The sequence below is a fragment of the Calypte anna genome, chromosome 3, assembly GCF_003957555.1.
Source record: "Calypte anna isolate BGI_N300 chromosome 3, bCalAnn1_v1.p, whole genome shotgun sequence".
Classification (NCBI taxonomy): Eukaryota; Metazoa; Chordata; class Aves; order Apodiformes; family Trochilidae; genus Calypte; species Calypte anna.
Genome location: NC_044246.1, coordinates 59,590,012 through 59,596,011, shown reverse-complemented (window position 1 = coordinate 59,596,011; position 6,000 = coordinate 59,590,012). Strand labels below are relative to the sequence as shown.

The following is a 6,000-nucleotide window of genomic DNA, read 5'->3' as shown; positions in this document are numbered from 1 at the left end:
CTTCCAGGCTCAGAGAATACTCAGGAGACAATACAAAGTGAAGAATAAGAGTATGAAATGTGATTAGGCCATTAGAGATTTTCTTCTGCTTCTCCACACTAGGTAGCAAAGAGATCCAAACACAGCCACTGGATTTCCAGCAGAAGAGAGTTCTCAGTTTCAGAGCACTAAAGAACTTTGTCTCCATCCACAGTAACCAACTTCAGAGGAAGGAAGCAAATGCATCCCATAAAAAGTTCCAGCAACAGGACCTGTTGTGTAGTGACTGATTATGCTTGATTATTCATGTACTCCCAACCTTCCCAAAAAATCGGGATTACTTTACTGTGTTGGTTAATTGTAGCTGAAACAAAAGTAAAAAGCGAAGTGCAGACTTTGGTACCTGTACTCGAGTGGATTAATGTTAGTCAACCACGGGTTGACTTGCTACCCATCCATGCCGCCTTTGCTTCCATCACTACTGGTTGTAGCTGCTAGGGAGTAGTGAAAGCAAAGGGCCCAGGCTTCGGGCTGCGAGGCAGTGGACAACGGGACGGGCGGCGGGCTGGCAGGGACGCTTCGGAGGTGCATGTCGGCCGGAGGGTGACGGGAAGCCGGTCAGGGGGTCAGGGTGGGCAGCGCAGTCGTGCTAAGCAGGGCGGCCCGGGGCGCGCAGCGGAACGTCGGGACAGCCCAGGGCGGGCAGCGGGGCGTCCCAGAACAGACGGCGGGGCAGGCGGCGGGGCAGGCGGCGGGGAGGGCAGCGGGGAGGGCAGCGGGGAGGGCAGCTGGGCGGCCCGGGGCAGGCAGAGGGGCGGCGGGGCTCCCGCGCCGAGCAGTGGCCGGCGCAGGGCTCAGCCCCGGCGGCTCCTCCCGGCACAAGTGCAAAGCGGCGCCCCGGGGCCGCGCTGGCTACTGCGCTCCTCGCCCCTTGCCTCAACGCTCCCGGGACGACCTTTGTGGGAGGGAAGGAGGGGGTTACCTTTTATTAGCAAAGTCCTGTCCCTTGCCAGGGAAACTTTCTACGTGCCTGTGAGTGAGAGGCAACTGTTTGCACTAGCTGAAGTGCGAGGAGTGTTTGGCTTCTCCCGTACCAACCTCCTCCTCCATCCACCCCCCCGCCCCGAGTCTCCCGCTCCGAGTTGCGCTTTATTTGTGTGTGGAGAAAGGGGGGGACTTGTAGAGGGGATGTCCTGTTTTTACCAGAGGAACAGTGCAAAAGGAGAACCTCGGCTCGGAGAGGGGACGAGAATAAATAAACAAGGAGCAGACCTAAAATAAAGGTAGCGGCATATACCGGCAGCGAGAAGGTGAGTGTCTCTTTGACTTCCTCGTACCCAATTCCTCCTCCCACCCCTCCTGCTCAGCGGTGGATGTAGGAAACCGGTTCGCATGTGCATGTGTCCGTGGAGATGGGTGTGTGCCTGTGCTTGTGTTTAGTGTATATTTGGCATTCTTCTCGTGTTGGTCCGATGACCAAGAAAAAAAAAAAAAAAGTTGCTGTAAAACACGATGCGCAGCTGTCCATTGCGGGACAGAGAAGGGCTTTCTCTCCCCGACCCCACGCTAGTTTAGTTCCCAAAAAACCCTATACTCGTCTCCGGTACGGACGGGATGACTTTTTGTCCGTCCAGACGGATTTTCTGCTTCTCTCGAGGTGACACTCGTCGTCTACTGCCAGTTACCCTGTCCGCTGGGGTAAACCCAGTGCCGGCTGCTATCGCATTATTCCCCGCCTGCGCCTCCCGCCCACCCTCGTAGCGGCGGAAATGTGGGGCCCAGGCTGCACCCCGCGAACAGCCGGGGGGATACCGACCCGCCTGGGCGCGGCGGGAGGAAAGCCGGGCGGGAGGGCTCTGCCGGCTGCCCTGCCGCCCACCCGCGCCTGTAAGGGCCGAGACTGGTGCAGACAGGGACTCGACTGGAGGCTGGAAAGAAACCAGTTTTCTGGCCACGAGGACCCCTCCGACCAGAGAGGCACGAAAACATCCAGGGGTGGTAGCGAGCCCCTTCCTGAAACATTCATTTCTGCCGGCAAGGCCAGAGTTTTAGAGCGCGGGGCTGAGGCAGCTCGGCCGGGAATGCAGGCATAGGAGGCAGGGGCGGGCTGTGGGTCCCACTGCCCTCTCCGGGTCCCTGTCGGTCCCCGCCGCTCTTCCCGAGCCCTTCTCTGTCCTCGCCGCCTGGGGGTCTCCCCTGCTCTCCTTCCTGCGGGCGGAGCGCCGCGGGGGTGCAGCCCTGGGGGGGAGGCGGCTAATGGGGCCGGATGCCTCCGGCCGACAGCCACCTCTGGGGCTGCTGCAGCCGCTTTTCCCGGTGTCTGAGGGCAGCGGGGACAGAGCTGCCCGTTGTTTGTGTTCCTCGCCGTTTCCTCTCCCTGAGGGATCCCTCGTCCCCTTCCCCTCCCCCGCCCTGGCTTTTTTTTTTCTTTTTTCCTTGTGGTTTCAGGACAAAATGGTGCGTTTTCGGGTTGTCCCACCTCGCCCCCGCCCTCGGTGCGGGTCCCCGCTGCTCCGGGAGACAGAGGCAAAGCAAAGACCCGGCTCGGGGATTTCGCCTCCCTTTCCGCTGGCGGTGCGGGTTCATGTGTTTTGGTTTGAAAGCGTTTCCACGTGGGGAAGCCTATGTGTGTGTATGTGTGTGTGTACTTGATCCGTGAGGAGGTAACAGGATTCTGTGTGTTCAAACCGAGTGGGCTGTTGGCCATTAATTTCCCTCTCCGCCTGTCACTACACGTCCAAAATCAGATACCCTCAGAAAACCCCCGGCTGGGTTTCTTTCTCACCGATCCGGCGGCCGCTTCTCCCTGAGGCTCGGGGGCTCCTCCACGCCGTGGTACCCCCCCCCCCCCGGTGCCCTCCCGGTAGCCGCCCGCCGGGGAGCAGCCCCGCGGCGCTTTCCACCGAGGGGCGAGAGCCGCATCCATCCCGCGGCAGCGCCGCTGCCAGCCGGTAATTGGCATCTAAAGTTTCATTAAGTTTCATTTACGTTTATGAAACTGCCGTGGAGAGCCAAGTAGGTACCCTGCTGCCTTCCCGTTATCAGGCGGGCAGGATTTAAAGCTGAGCACCCAGAGGTGCAGGTTTCTTTGACGAGCGGCGATGTGAAATAGCTGGTATTTACACAAATTCCGGGAGGCAAGCTGTACCAGACAAGGGAGCGCCTTGGCCGGTTCGCTTTTAAGCATGAAGTCATGCCAGAACAGTAAGAAACCAGTGTTTTCAGTTTTCTGAGATTTGTTTTGAGTGTTTCTCTTGCTGAGACCAGAAAGTGTATCTAAGATAATCAACGGTTAAGGTTCAGAGTGCGGTATAAAAGGCAGGCATTTTTTCTGTATGTTTTTTTTTTGTTTGTTTTGGTTTGGTTTTTGTTTGGTTAGTTTTTTTGTTTGGGTTTTTTTTTTTTGTTTGTTTGTTTTTTGTCTGACTTCAGTGTTTATTTGTTAGCTGAAGAGTGTACTTTGCATCAAAGCTCAGGTTCTATCATTGTTTCATTTTCTCAACATTCAGAAGAGCAGTTTTGTAATATTACTGTGGGTGTGACTTTTTCTCTTAGCGTTTCTGGAAATGCTGCCCCAACAACAAATGTTTGCATACCTACAATATGTATCATACTGTCAGTGAAGTGGAAATACAGACTTACATTTCTCTCTTTTGCCTGTGATTCTTCCTTTATGTTTGACATCTAGCGTTAGCTGGGCTATGTCCAAAACAGCTCTTCTGGCTTTCTTTCGAAAATTCTGGTATTTCTGTTACCAAATGTTCTTCAATCAAATTTAAGAAAAATTAAGTAGGAGTACGTTGACTAATCTTTTATGTATCTTTGTTCAGGTAATTCATATGCAGTCATAAATTGTTATATGTATGTGGTTGTAATGCTAATAAATGTAGATGAAAGTTACTCTTGCTGGATTTGTATTTCTTAAAGGCTTCACAACACTTTGCAATAGAAATTTATTCTTCTGAACGGGTAACACCAAACACCAGTGGGATAGACAAACTAATGAGTAGAAAACAGGTGGGTTACCAGTTAGTTGCAGTTCCCAGTTAAAATGTTTCAAACAAGGCAACTAGAAATACAGCTATAGATAGTATCCTGTTGCATATTTTTAGCCTCTGATGCAAGCTATGAGGGCTGCTCTTTTAACTTTATGCAACTTTTACCGTTCAGTCCTAGGATTAATCATTGTTAAGCACTGAAATTTGGTGTGCAAAAGGTACCTGGATGTTTCCCTGATGACCTGGTGGTATCGTATGATGCTCAGTGTAAACTTCCACCATTAAAATTTAAACCCTTTGCCTTCTATTAAATATGAAAGTTAATTCAGAAAAAAGAAAGAAATTCCTGGAATTTCTGTCAAATGCTCAAGGACACAAGCATAAATTTTTTTTTCTGTGTTATCTTTTTCTTTCTTGAAAGTAAGGGTTTTATGAACTCAGGGTAAAACAGGTCTCCCTTTTTATAAGGAGATTTTATTCAGCATACTTCTATATTGCAGCTGCTGATCATATTTCATAGAGCTGTTAAAGCACTTAAAACCTAAAATTAGGTACTGTCTGGTAGTAAATATTTCAAATCACTCCTTGAAGAAATAAATAGAGAAGTGAACTTTAAAAAAAAAGAGACATTTTGAAATATATCGCTGAACAAATGTAAACTTGCTTTGCTTTCATTCAAAATAATACAATTATAATCTAAATCATTGATTTCAACAATGTTCTTTTTCCTTTGGTTTTCTTCATCTCCTGTACTTTCATTCTGATTTATTTTTACTAGTTTTATTTGATATTATAACATGAGATTTTGTTCAAGCTATGTTTACTGCAGCAGCACTTATAATAACATGTATCAAAGTAACTTCAGTTATACCTGTACTTCCAGTGAGTATTCTTCTGATACCAAGAGCTGAAACGTAAATTCTGTTCTTCCTGGTATGGATGTTTCTGTATGGCTTTTAATTACAGAAAATGTATACTTGATTTTTTTTCCAGACTTAAGGTGAGCTAATTCACAGATTGGTATTTTTTTGTCATATGGTAGTTTTCAGTGTCTTCTAGTTGAACATGGGAATAGGTTTATTTTCTCATTATAATTAGTTTTTCAGTATTGTAAGGGTTTGCAAGGAGAATGCAAACACAGAGGCATCTGACTAACAGATATCTGTCAAGTTTATCCCCAAATCTGATAGCAGAAACACTCAAACAAACTGCTTTGCTCTTGAGAATCCAATATTATTTCTGCTGCCTAGCACATCTATGATCTTCTTGCCCTTTTACATTAGAAAAGCAGTATTTATGTTGTGCAAGCGGAAGAAGAGTTTTGAAATTTAATAATCAATTGAGAGGTTCATAAGTTAACTCTTAATATGTGGTGTTAACATGTGCTATTTTTCTTTTTCTTGGATTTAAATATTTGTGTAAATATGTGTCCAACTTAACCTTTTCTGTCATTGAAAAGCGCTAATTGATCTTACTGGCTCTGACATAATAGTATAGTTTGATATTTGAAACCTTTCAGCTTTGGCATGGCCCTTTAGTCACCCCTGAGATTTCAGGGCATGGTTCTACTGAAGGCATAAGCTGCTACTCTTTTCAAAATGAAATAAAAATCGTTGTTAAAAATAAATTATCTTTATAGTCTTTTAAAGTCAGTGGATGTTTTGCCTATTGAAGCCCCAGGCTTTACAATGTATGTTAAAGCTTTCTGCTTTACTTGTATGTACTAGGTGACGTTTTAGTTTTTCCTACACAGAAATAATGGTTTTGGCCAAGTCCACATTTCTGTGTTGCAATGTTATTAAATCTGTCATTAAATCAGAAGTGCTTAAAGGAACTTGGATGCACTTTGCAATGCAAAAGCTCAGATGTGAGGAGTGCTTATCTGTCAAGTAAAGAATAAAATTTATTGGAAAAGGCCATAAAACTTACATTTTTAGTCGACATTGTAGGTTGTAATACTGCCAGAAGGATTCCTTTTGGGATGCCTGTAATATGGGACCCTGGTGAAAAGTATTTTACAGCA

At 47.2% G+C, this 6,000-nt stretch overlaps 1 protein-coding gene across 7 annotated transcripts in view; it reads left to right on the top strand.

Annotated features, from left to right (window-relative positions):
* The first annotated feature begins 813 nt into the window (after positions 1–813).
* Positions 814–6,000, top strand: part of EYA4 (EYA transcriptional coactivator and phosphatase 4) — a 146,195-nt gene continuing 141,008 nt past the window's right edge. For 5 of the 7 annotated variants that reach the window (XM_030446622.1, XM_030446624.1, XM_030446623.1 and 2 more), the window contains exon 1: positions 814–1,289. The gene's annotated coding sequence lies outside the window, so the exon portion shown is untranslated. Of the gene's footprint in view, positions 1,290–2,952; positions 3,184–6,000 lie in introns of those variants that run through there. The other 2 variants (XM_030446626.1, XM_030446621.1) reach the window with 2 other exon arrangements.